The following is a 13,110-nucleotide window of genomic DNA, read 5'->3' on the forward strand; positions in this document are numbered from 1 at the left end:
ACACATAGACACACACCTACGTACAGCCGTATACACATACACACACACATCCGCGTACAGCCGTATACACACACACACACATCCGCGTACAGCCGTATATACATAGAAACACACCTACGTACAGCCGTATACACATACACACACACATCCGCGTACAGCCGTATACATATACACACACCTGCGTACAGCTGTATACATACACACACATATATACACAGACACACACAGATATAGTCACATAGAAGTGTATACATATTTGAAAACATTCACATACAAAAATTCATACACAGACACAATCCTATACACTCAGACACATACTGGGGGCTTTTTACTTTTGATGATTGGGGGACACTTCTCTCTTCTTCTCTCCCGTGCAGCCACAGACTTCTTTGATGGTAAAATCAAATCCCACGGGCTAAAGGACCTGTTGTGACGTCACACTCATGTGATCCTTAGGGGGCGGGGCCTCAGCAATACAGCTGAAAACAGAAAGAAACTTTAGGTGTCCTGGAGTTCTTTATAATAGAAGCGGGGGTCTGAGGTAAGACCTCCAGATGGGAGGTTCAGGCGGGTGCAGGGGGGGAGGGAGGGTAGGTGGGGGGGCGCAGCCTGCATGATTATAGTGGACGGGAGGAAACATGGCCACGCCCACTAACAAAGCCGGTCACGCCCACTACCCAGGCAGCTCCTAGAAACTGGGATGTAGTAGCAAACCTTGTCTGATGCTCCTCGGCTGGATGGAGGCAGCGCGTGTTGCATGACGTCATTATAGCACACGTGGCCGCGCACTGTGCACTGCGAGCGCCGGGTCTCCTGAACTATACGGCCGGTCATTTGCCTGTAGAAGTGTCAGTGTGCCCGGCCACAGTACAGGAGACACGGCCGCGCGCAATTCACTGTGCGCGGCCATGTGTGTTATAATGACATTATGCAGCAGGCGGCCGGCCCTCTACAATACCTGGGAGAGCAGCCCGGGGGGCAATTGCCCCTCGCCCCTCGGCCTAGCCCGCCCCTGCTCTACACCAGAACATTTCTCGTAACATCACCGGTGCCCTGACCAAGGAACTTAATGGGAATGTCCATCTAACAACTAAAATGTAGCAAGTGCTTCTTTTACTACTGCATTTCATTGGAAAGGGTATGTTACAGAGGACAGGTCTTTGGTCCTGAGAGGTAAAATGAATGCCAACCATCTCATCGCTGAGTTCCACAAAGTGTTTCCAGACAAAAAGAGTGGTGAGAGCCCAGAAGTCTCTCTTAGGCTACTTTCACACATCCGGTTTGAGCCCTGCGGCTCAATCCGGCTGTGAAAACTATGCAACGGATGCGGTGAAAACACCGCATCCTTTGCATACGTTTTTACATGCGGCCGGTCCGTTTTTTTCCGGTTGCGGCATGCTACTGAGCATGCGCAGTGGAAAATACCGCATGCGGCGACCGGATGCGTTTTTTTTCCGCATCGCGCCGCATCCAGCCTCCATAGGGATGCATTGAAAAATGCGCCGCAGCGGCCGGATGCGGCGCGGTGCGGTGTTTTTTGCCGGAGCAAAAAACGTTGCAGGGTACGTTCGATCCGGCCGCCGCATCGGCTAAATCTGCCGCATGCGGCAAAAACCGGACCGAACGCAAGCCCCTACGGCACAATGCGGCACTAATGTAAGTCAATGCAAAAAAAAACCGCAATCGGCGTTACAAAAGCCGGTTGCGGTTTTTCTGCAGAACGCCGTATTGTGCCGCAGAGCAAAAATCCGGATGTGTGAAAGTACCCTTAGGCTACTTTCACACATCAGGTTTTTTCCATCAGGCACAATCCGGAAAAAAACGGGTAAAACGGATCCGGTACCGCATCCGTTTTATCCCCATAGATTTGCATTGTTTCCGGATTGTGCCTGATGGCTTTGCGTTGCATCCGTTTTTTCCAGATGCGGCAAAATTAATTAAAGCGGCAGCCGGAGACAACGTATCTTGTAACGTTTTTTTGACCGGCAAAAAAAACGCATCGCGCCGAATCCGGCGCAATACGGCGTGTTTTACAGTGGAAGTCTATGGACACCGGATCCGGCGCAATGCGGCAAAAAACGGATGCGGCTGCCGGATCCGTTTTTGTAAACTGCGCATGCTCCAATGTTCTGAAAAACCAGATCCAGCAAAAAAAAACAAACAAAACGGATGCAAAAACGGATGCAAAACGGATCCAACGGATCCGTTTTTTTTACGCATTTGGCATAACGGATCCGTTAAAAAACGGATCCGGTGCATATGGTTTTTACATTTTTTGCCGGATCCGTTGGATCAGGAAAAAAAAGGATTGTGCCTGAATGCAGAAAACTGATGTGTGAAAGCAGCCTTAGGGAGGAGGGTACTGTTAGGAATGGTAGTTCAGTGCTTCCCTCTGGAAGCAAATCTGGTCTGGTGTAGCACAACTCTGGTCAGTAGCGTTGCCATTATCCTGCAGGCCCAAAAGGGAACACCGTCCACCCTCCCCCCATTTACCAGGAAGGAGTCTGTTTGCATTGGGGGTGGAGTTCTACAAACACAGGTAACCCGTCTCAATCTGAGGGAGCTGCGCATAGTGGAGTGGTGGGGTGTGTGGGGACGCAGGACACCATGTCTCTCACTGGTTTAACTGCCCGGTGAATATAGGACACTGTGTTCATCAGTTGCCAGGCAACGCAGGATGCTGCAGGTGTCTCGTACTAGTAAGTGGTGGGATTGTATTTTGTCACGTCACCACCAGAGTCCGCTCCTGTGACTTCTGCTTTGATCACCAGGCAACGCCATGTTCCCGCCATGGAGTGTGCAGGTGATAGGAGAGGAGTTGATGTCAGTGGCTCTGGTGGGTGCAGGCTGCGGTCATCCACTAAGCTGGGTTTCCCTGGGACCTGCAGTACCACTAGCTGACTATAGGTGGCATGTGTCTTCCAGCTGAAGTTACCACCATTCAGCTACAACCAATGGAAAGACACCCCACCCTTCTATTTCTCCCTCCTGTCTGCTGGTGTCTGCCAGAGATAGTTTTGTATTTCTGCTTTCTGGTTCCCACTCTTTTTTGAATAGTGATCCCTGTGTTTTGACCTCTGCCTGTTCTTTGACTATGTGTCGCCCCCACGCCTGTAGCAGCCGAGCTGCTCAGGTCTGGACCCGCTGTGTGGCTCGAGGGATCCTCCGGACCCAGGGGTTACGCGGACACGCCAAATGAAAAGGGGGACGTAGTTGTACGGGGTTGGCCGTACTCCGTTTGTGCCCTCAATTGGTTAATTAGCTAGGCCGTTGGTTCCGGTCTTGGCTTCAGAGTCCAAGTACCCCCTCTGTGCTCGGTTTCCGGGTCGGGTCTCTGGTGTCGATACCGGAGGGCTCCAACCCTGTCCCGGTCCACTTCTGATCTCCGGCTGCCGTCTTCCCATCGCCTGCTGACGGGGACCACCGTCTGCCACCAAGCCAAGGTAACAGGGCTCCGACCCTGGCACCAGTCAACTTGAGCTTCACCTCCGCTGGAGCTACACCTAGCCCCAGCCTTCCACTCCTCTCAACTTGATCTTCAAGCTCAATCTCTAAAACTGATCTACTGTCTAGACCCCTAAGTGGGTGTTCCCTAACCGCCTGGTCCCGCCCACTAGTGTGCCTGTCTTGCCCTAAGGGGGGTGACTAGGGTTTCAGGTCTGCTGAATGTAACCCTGTGACGGAAGGTGTTATGCGGGGGCCTATTGTGTGACTGCCTGGTTTTGCCAGGGCGTCACAACTACTCTTCTGCCTGCTGTTTTTGTACCTCGCTGTCAGATCCAGATTTGACATCTGCCTGGTTTCCTGACTACGTCCTTGTCAGTCAATTTTGGCCTTGTTCTGCATCTCCTGGTTTGACTCTGCCTGACTACTACTCTCCTCTGGACTGCAGCCTTCCACAGGTAGCGATCTCCGGGGCCTTGCAGTAATTCCAAATCCCTGTATAGGGGTTAAAGGGTTTAAGGGTTCTCGGGGTCCTGCTTTGTGAGCGATTATCCTCTAGCCTGTCCGTGACAACCAGTCTGAGTCTGTGGTTCCAGGCAGGCATTGCATGTCCATTCTGCTGTGCTGGTTAGAGGCAGTGTTTTTTTGGGAGTGATTGGAAGATATCCAACACCTGATCATCTCGTCCAGCATGAGACGGACTATTTCAACCCTTTTCCCAGCCCAGGTCAATGCTGTTTATTGCAGTTCATGCATGGTAGTAGTGGTGAGTGGTACAAGTATTGTTTGTCTTCCTCCATTTGGATTTGATCTCTCTAATTTGTTTTATCCCTTTGATTTACTACACTTCTTGTGTTTCTTTGAGAGTCATTTTCTAGGTGTTTGACAATACTCAGTCTGCAAAACCAGACACCAGCTGTCCAGGGACAGCAGCTGAGAAAGTTTTTGTCAAAGTCCCCCTCCCATTTACTGTGAGCTGAGTGAAGAATATTCCAGCCTTTAAAGGCTTGCCTAGCTTTTGTCTGTGGCTGTGCTTTTGCTGGTTTGGTGCTGGCCTTGCAGTGTCTCTCTCCTATTAAGCATAACATCGATATAAAAGGTAGTACTTTAATGTGTGAACCTCCCACTTAATATCCAAGCACTACTTCTTCAGGATAGAATAGTTATTTTTGCTGGACGACAGTTTCCCACTAATGTAGAGTATTGGATGTTCTCTGTTTAGTAGAGTTGAGTGAGTATCTAACTATTCGTACTTGCTATATTAATAGCGAGTACTGTCTAATACTCGCATATTCGTTACGAATAGCGTGTGCAGTTCAAGTCAACGGGGAAAAACTTGCAAAGTAATGAGTGACTCGAATGCCATGCTATTAGTGCGAGTAGCAAATAGTGCGGCATTCAGGTTACTCGTTAATTTGCAAGATTTCCCCATTGACTTGCACTGCACATGCCATTTCGAACGAATACGCGAATATTAGACAGTACTCGTTATGAGTATAGTGAGTACAAATAGTTAGGTACTCACTCAACTCTACTGTTTACCTCCCGAAACAAAACATGCCCCAAATCTGAGCTCTGAGGCATCTGTGTGGACCACAAATTCCTTCTTGAAGTTGGGTGCCACCAAGATTGGTTGTTTACAGAGGGCTATCTTTAATTCTTGAAAAGCCGTAACCGCTTCTAAAGTCCAGTTAGCCATAGCCTACTTTTTACCTTTAACAAGTTCAATCAGGGGTGCGGCAATCATGGTGAAGTTTAGGATAAACCGTCTGTAGTATCTTACAATCTCAACAAAAGCCCTGAATTGAGCCAATTCTGAATGGCTTCAACTCCTACCTACTATATTGCCTAGATAGTGGGCCTTCTCCTTCCAAATGGCACACTTCTTCCACACTTCTTCAGTTATAGAAAACCCTGCCTTCCTTAGAGCATCAAACATCACTTGAACTTTTCTTAGATGACTTCCTCACTCTATTCTGAAAATCACAACATTGTCTAGGTATGTCGCTGTGTACTTCTTGTGGGGAGCTAGGATCCGGTCCATAGCCCTCAGGAAGCTGGCTGGAGCTCCTTGCAACCCGAACAGCATCTGTGTTTACTGAAAGCCCCAGTCAGGCGTAGAGAAGGCCCTCTTCTCCTTAGCATCTTGGGACAGGGGTATTTACTAGTACCCTTTCGTTAGGTCAATAATGGCAACATAGCATGCTGGCCCTAGCTTCTCAATTAGCTCATCAACATGAGGCATCGGATACTCATCGGATACACATCGAATACTTCATTCACCTTTTGATAGTCATTGTAGAATCTCTAATTGCCATTGGCTTCCTCAAATGACTCCCAAGCTCAACAATTGTTTCACCTCTTCTAAAATCAGCACAGGCCTCAGGGATCTGGTATTGCTTCAAGTTCACCCTCACGTGAGGTTCCATAAGAATCTCATGTTCCACGATCTGTGTAGATCTCGGTAATTCAGAAAACACGTGTCAGTTTCACTAGAGCATTTCCAGGCAATGATGTTTCTGCTCCAGTGACAGTGTCTCTGCCACTGTGACATCATCGATATCGGCTTCAGGATTGACTACCATACACTGAGTTTAAACCAGCTCCCTGTCTCACCACATTTTGATCAGAAAGGACAGGAGTTTTTGCAAGGCAGAATAAAGAATTTTATTGATACAAAAATCACAAGTAAACACATATGAAAAAACACGTCAAGGTTAAAATAGTGCTATAGGGGGGAGACACCCAGAGACATGTGGGACAGAAAAGCACGCTCATATAAATATCAGAAACATGGGTATATACATCAGGCTTAAATAAGTTATAAAGTGCAATCATATAATAAGCCTTACTTCAATTGCTTACCCATTGTTAAAAGAGCGTCGCTAATGCGTCGCTAAAACGTCCCACGAGTCAGAAAAACCCATCCAACGTGCGTTTTGCGTCGCACATCTCAGCTCCCTCAGGGCGGCCCTCCCTGAGGAAGCTGAGATGTGCGACGCGAAACGCGCGTTGGAAGGGTTTTTCTGACTTGTGGGACGTTTTAGCGACGCTCTTTTAACAATGGATAAGCAGTTGAAGTAAGGCTTATTATATGATTGCACTTTATAACTTATTTAAGCCTGATGTATATACCCATGTTTCTGATATTTATATGAGCGTGCTTTTCTGTCCCACATGTCTCTGGGTGTCTCCCCCCTATAGCACTATTTTAACCTTTACGTGTTTTTTCATATATGTTTACTTGTGATTTTTGTATCAATAAAATTCTTTATTCTGCCTTGCAAAAACTCCTGTCCTTTCTGGTTCTTATGCGATTATGGAGTGGTCTTTTTGAGATTTAGATAAAAAATGACTGAGATGTGAATTCTGTTCAAATTTATAATACATCTTGATCAGGTTGATATGGTATACTTGATAGGGCTTTTGTCTTCTAGGCTGGTGGACCTTATAGTTCACTTCCCCAAGTTTTTCTACCACTTCGCATGGCCAGTCATTTGGCCAGAAATTTTCTCTCCACCATAGGAATCAACTAATGAATCAACACTAACACTCGGTCTTCAGGACTGCATAGTCTCACCCTTACCTATCAATTGTAGACCCTCGCCTGGGCCTCGGGCGCCTGGAGAAGTCTTTCCTTCACGATAGGCATCACGTTTACAATCATTTTCTGCATCTGTGCCACTTGTTTGATGATGCTCCTATAGGGACACTACCCTCATCTCCTTCGCTATGTCTAGGAGACCACAAGCATGTCGGCCCTAAAGGAGTTCAAATGGAGAAAACCCCGTAGAGGCCTGGGGATCTTATCTAATGATGAATGTCACGCTGGTGTGGACCCACAGTGCAACAGGATCGGGCTCACCCTAAGTGACTACTTCAGATTCACTAGAGCCTCTGTTGGTGAGATTAGGCTTCTGCTGGAAAGTAGCTGCCAGGTGCCACTACACAGTATCTCTCGGTTCCGTGGCAACTGACCCCAGGGTCGAGAGTGCAGTCATGAACACAGATCCAGGCAGGATGGCTGGAATAGAGAGGAAGACTAGAGGCAGGTTCTAGCAGGTACAAGAAGTATGGCAGATTCTGGAACACAGGTACGGATTATCAGAACTAATAACAGTAACAGGAAACTGGGAATGGGACCAGGCAACTAATAAGTGTGTCTAGGAGTATGATCACATTGTTCAGGCACCTCCCATAGGGGGAGGATGCCTTTAATACCCAATGATTCTCAGCCACCGGCTGAGATGCATTTCTAGGTTATGGCATGCTTGCCCTTTAAGAGAGCAGGAGCAAGTGCCCTAAGCACGCTCCTGAGGGACCTGCATTGTGTCTGCAGGTTCTGGGAGCCGAAGGCAGAAGCAGGATACAACACCACTGTAAAGCGACCAGAAGGATGAGTGCGCCAGCGTTCCCTCCTGGAAGAGGAAGTGGGACAGTGCTTGGATGTTGGGGCTGATGTTAACCCTTTCACCCCCAGGCGTTTTTGCGTTTTTCAGGGGGGGGTGTTTCCCTCTCTTTCTTCCGAGAGCCGTAACTTTATTATTTTTCGGTCAATCTGCCCATATCAGGGCTCGTTTTTTTGCGGGATGAGTTGTACTTTTAAATGAAACCATAAATTTTACCTTATAGTGTACTGGAAAACAGCAAAAAAATTTCAACTGTGGAAAAACTGCAAAAAACGTGCGCTTGCACAATAGTTTTTGGGATATTTTATTCACCATGTTCACTATATGGTAAAACTGATGTGTCACTATAATGCCTGAGGTCGGTGCGAGTTTGTAGACACCAAGCATGTATAGGTTTACTTGTATCTAAGGAGTTAAATAAAATTCACAAGTTTGTCCAAAAAAAGTGTCACACATTTTGTGCCATTTTCCGAAACCCATGGAGTTCTCATTTTTCTGGATCTATGGCTCAGTGATGGCTTATTGTTTGCTTCTTGAGCTGACGTTCTTAACGGTACCATTTTTGCGCAGATGCTACGTTTTGATCGCCTGTTATTGCATTTTGCGCAAAATTTGCGGCGACGAAAAAACGTAACTTTGGGGTTTGGAATTTTTTTGCTGCTACGCTGTTTACCAATCAGATTAATTGATTTTATATTTTGATAGATCGGGCATTTCTGAACACGGTGATACTAAATATGTGTACATTTTTTTAACCCTTTAATTATCAATGGGGCGAATGGGGGGTGATTTGAACTTTTAGGTTTTGGGCTTTTTTTTAATTTTTTAAAACTTTTAACTTTTTTTTTTACTTTACCAGGTCTCTGAGGGGACTATAACGATCAGCAATCTGATCGCTCTTCCATTTCTCCAGATCACAGCAACACAGCGGAGATCTGTAGAAAAGGAGCTCTCCTATTTACACAGCGCAGTCTGCCGGGTGTAAAAGCAACTGACTCATGATAGCTACAAGCGTCATCACATGACCCTGTGCTATCATAGCAACCACCGGAAGTCACGTGATTTTCGATGGGGACGGGAAAGTTACCATTATGGCGGCGCGCATATACATCTCGCTGCCAGTTATTGGCAGTTAGATGTAAGGAGTTAATAGTCACGGGTGGAACACGATTCCACTCGCGACTAGCAGGCACACATGTCAGCTGTTGAAATCAGCTGATATGTGTGCAGATCACCGCGGACTTCCCACGGCAGGCCACAGAGCTTAACCTCCCATGATCCATGACGTACCCAGTACATCATGTGTCGTGAAGAGGTTAAAGAGAACATCAGATATGGCAGTAGGCAATCCCTGTCCTGGCCATTTTACTTACTTACCTTCTTGAGCAGGGCCTTTAAAGTTTTCTTGAACCTTTCTAGCCGTCTGTCTGTGGATGGTACACCAATGTCTTACCAGAGGTCCCACTAACTCCAAAGCAATTTGGTCAAACTATGATAAGTAATGGCAGTAAGGAACTATGGAAGTGAGCAACTGAACCAGTTAGCTGGCAGGTGGTACATTACCTGAAATAGTACATAATCTCTAAGCGACTTCCAGTCCAGTATAATCTCTGAAGTTTCTGCAACTGGATTTTGTCTATGCCCAGGTGACCACCAAAGACATTAGAATGGGACAGATTTAATACCTTTTGTCTGTTGGGCCATGGTAAAAACAGTTGCTCTATTACTTTACCTCTCTGCTTGGTAGCCAAATATAACAAGTGTCCATTTACAGTGAAGTAAGGGTACCTGGTATCTGCCCTCGGCTTCTGGGCAATCCCATGTAGAACCGTAACATTATTATATGTCCCTTTAAGGGTTACGTCCCTAAGTTGGGCAGTGTTAATGTTTCCACCGGACACCCCCAGCTAAGGCATGGACTCTGAGAATGCTGCCTCTTTCTCATCGCCCACAAATACACAAAAGGGAACCCCATCAGGCTCCAGCTGCAGTGAGGTTTCTTAAAGGGTAACCTGGCTCACTGCAGTTAAAAGGCACCCCCACAAGTTCCAGAAAAAGGCAAAGTCCCGCCAAAAACCAGGTGAAATAAGTCCTTAACAACGTCGACCTCAGGAGATACAGTGGCACAATTTGTCGCGATGGCCACTCTAGCCACAAGGTAGTCCTTAGTGTCTCTGTAGATTTAGCAGACACCCACCGTTTTTCCCAGAATCAGCCAGTGAATGTATCCCTTACCTGTTTCACCAAACTCACCAAGCCCAATATTCCCATAATTTGCACTCCGTTTATTGACACAGGACAGGCCTGCGACCCCTCACCAGGTTGAGAGTCGACACTGCAGAGCGGATAGGCATACTACAAAGATTGCACCCATGATGCAATTCATCGGCTCTTTGGTCATGGGTTAATGGGCAGCTATGTGACCTGGGCTGTGACACCTCCAACAAATTACATTATTTGGTAAAGGCTTCGCAATAGCTCAGCCATGCTTGAAAGCACGTCACTTGTGGCTCTAGTACCCTTTTTGTGGGTGTCGGCCTCCCTTTTGTATTTCAAGAATGGCAATGCTTTGACCCCTGGTTTCCCCATGGACCTGTCATCTGCCTTTCACCTTTTTTACCAAGCCCATCAGGTCATTAGCATTCCGGGGATCATCCTGGGCAACCCACAACTGCAGCAGCATTGGAAAGGAGTGAATGAATCGGTCAATGACAACCTGCTCCACCATCTGTGCTAGGGTGGAGGACTCCAGCTGCAACCACTTTTGGACTAAACGCATCAAGTCAAACATTTGGGAGCAGGGAAGTTTGTCTGTGTGATATGCCCAATGGAGCACCCATTGTGCCCTGACAGTTGCTAAGCATGCCAATAGTCCTTTTGTGGCTCTCCAGTCAGATGTGGAGCCAGCCACTCCACTCACTGCTCCAAAAGCAGTTTCTCCCATTCTGCAATCCTTTTAAACACCATAAAAAAGGATGTTCAATATAGACCACCGGGGTCATCTTTTGTATGGCTCTGCTTACCGCATTCAGGACATGTGAGTCATCACGTTGACTTGGGGATGGGACAGTTGCCCGGCCATGGACTGGCTCTGCTAGGACTTTCACCTGCTCCTTCAGTACCTGCTGCTGCTATTGCTGGACACGTTGCAACAACGGTTTGTTTCCTTCTGGGCTAGCTGTTGCTGCTGGGGTTGCTGTTGAGCTTGCTGCAGATTGGCCTGTATGAGCTACTTATTAGTCTCCTGCTGAGGTTGCTGCTCCTACACATTGGCTTGTAATAGCTAATTGCTCAGCTCCTCCATGCTGTCTATCTTTAGTCCTTCAGCCGCTTTTACCCAAAACATGCGGTACGTCCGCAGCAGTCACACACGTGCTCCTGGGAAGCTTACCTGCACTTCTAGCACCAATTGTAGTAATGCAAGTCACTTGGCTGCTTGTTGAGGTAAACACAGAAACTATTTAAATGTCAGCTGGTATATTTAATCTTTATAAACTGCCCAATAAGATAAACGTAAACAGCCTTTTCCAGGTATTAAAATAAACAGTAAAACAAAATAACAAGTTCATATGATACTGCGGGGTCCACCTGCTCAGGATAGTGTCAGGATCCTTAACAAAAATAAAACTGCTGGCGCTCTGCACACCTCCACATAGATACACAGACTGGAGACTACAGGTCTCCATTTACTTGAAGTACCACACCCCAAGATGGGATATGTGAGCAGTGAGTCCTACCCATCTCTCTGACTGCTCGTAAACCTGACCCTTGTCAGCCCTATTAACACCCTCAATCCTTTATGAAAATGGAGCTTGTTTCCAGGCTTACATCACAGAGGATAATCACCTCTGTGATACATATCACCCTTGAGGAGCTGTCCGGTGGCCATCGTACAATATACCGTATTTTTCGTTTTATAGGACGCACCAGATTATAAGATGCATCCCAAATTTAGAGGAGAAAAATAGGAAAATATAATTTTTAATGTTAAAATGAGGGTCTGTCTTATAATCCCTGTGTGTCTTAATCCTACTGCTAACCAGGGGGGAGCAATAGTGGTGGAGCGGCTCAGGAAGGTCACAGAAAGCAGAGCGATGCTGCAGGCTCGGAGGAGGGGGTGTTGAGGCTCAGGAGGGTAGGCGACCACCTCGGTGGTGCCATTAATCTGCTGTGGCTGCGGGGGTGTCGCAGCGGCGGTGGGCGCCCTTAATCTACCGGCAGTGTCACTGCAGTGGAGAGTCACAGGACGGGGTGTCTCGGCGGAAGGTGCCATTGAGCTGAATGCAGGCTCCATTGAATCGTCCGTGGTTGACAAGTTGGACTTCAAGAAAAAGGCCGGGAAGGAAACGCGTGCGCAGATAGAACTTTGCGGCAATTGTGTTGAAGTCCATTGAGTAAAACTGCGCACGCCTCGCCTCCGCGACCATTTGCTTGAAGTCCATTGCGTTGACAGTGGGCTCCATTGAATCGCCCGCAGTTAACTCAATGCACCCACCGCAGAGACACCCCATCCAGTGACCCTCCTGAGTCGCTCCACTGCAGGGACACCCCTGCAGTCCGCTTGCAAATCAATGGCGCTCGCTTCCGCGACACCACCGAACTCGTCCTGTGACCCTTCTCAGCCGCTCCACTGCTCCTCCGAGCCCTCAGTATCGACGACCCTGTGTAACGCCTGCCTGAAACCACAGTCTCAAAATGGGTGTTACGGACAGGTTAGAGGAAAGCCGCTCACTAAGCAGGATCCTGAGAACCCCAAAATCCTTTAACCCCTATACAGGGATTTGGAATTGCTACAGGGCCCCGGAGATTGCTACCTGTGGAAGGCTGCAGTCCAGAGGAGAGTAGTCGTCAAGCAGGGTCAAACCAGGAGGAACTGAAAGGGGACAAAATTGGCAGACAGGAGCGTGGTCAGGAAATCAGGCTGAGTTCAAAACTGGAGATGGCAGCGAGGTACAAAAACGGCAGGCAGGAAATTAGTCAGAGAGCAGGCAGGGGTTAAAATACAGGGATCAATAGTCAGAGGAAAGCGAGAACCAGAAACAAGCAGAACTTCAAAACTATATCTCGTGGGACCAGCAGACAGGAGGGGGAATTAGAAGGGTATGATGTCTTCCCATTGGCTGTAGCTGAAAGGTGGTAACTTCAGCTGGAAGATACACACCACCACAGTCAGTCAGTGGTACTGCAGGTCCCAGGGAAACCCAGCTAAGCCCACTAGAGGCACTGGCATGACTTCTCCCCTATCACCAGCACTGTC

Source organism: Anomaloglossus baeobatrachus, chromosome 5 (assembly GCF_048569485.1).
Source record: "Anomaloglossus baeobatrachus isolate aAnoBae1 chromosome 5, aAnoBae1.hap1, whole genome shotgun sequence".
NCBI lineage: Eukaryota > Metazoa > Chordata > Amphibia > Anura > Aromobatidae > Anomaloglossus > Anomaloglossus baeobatrachus.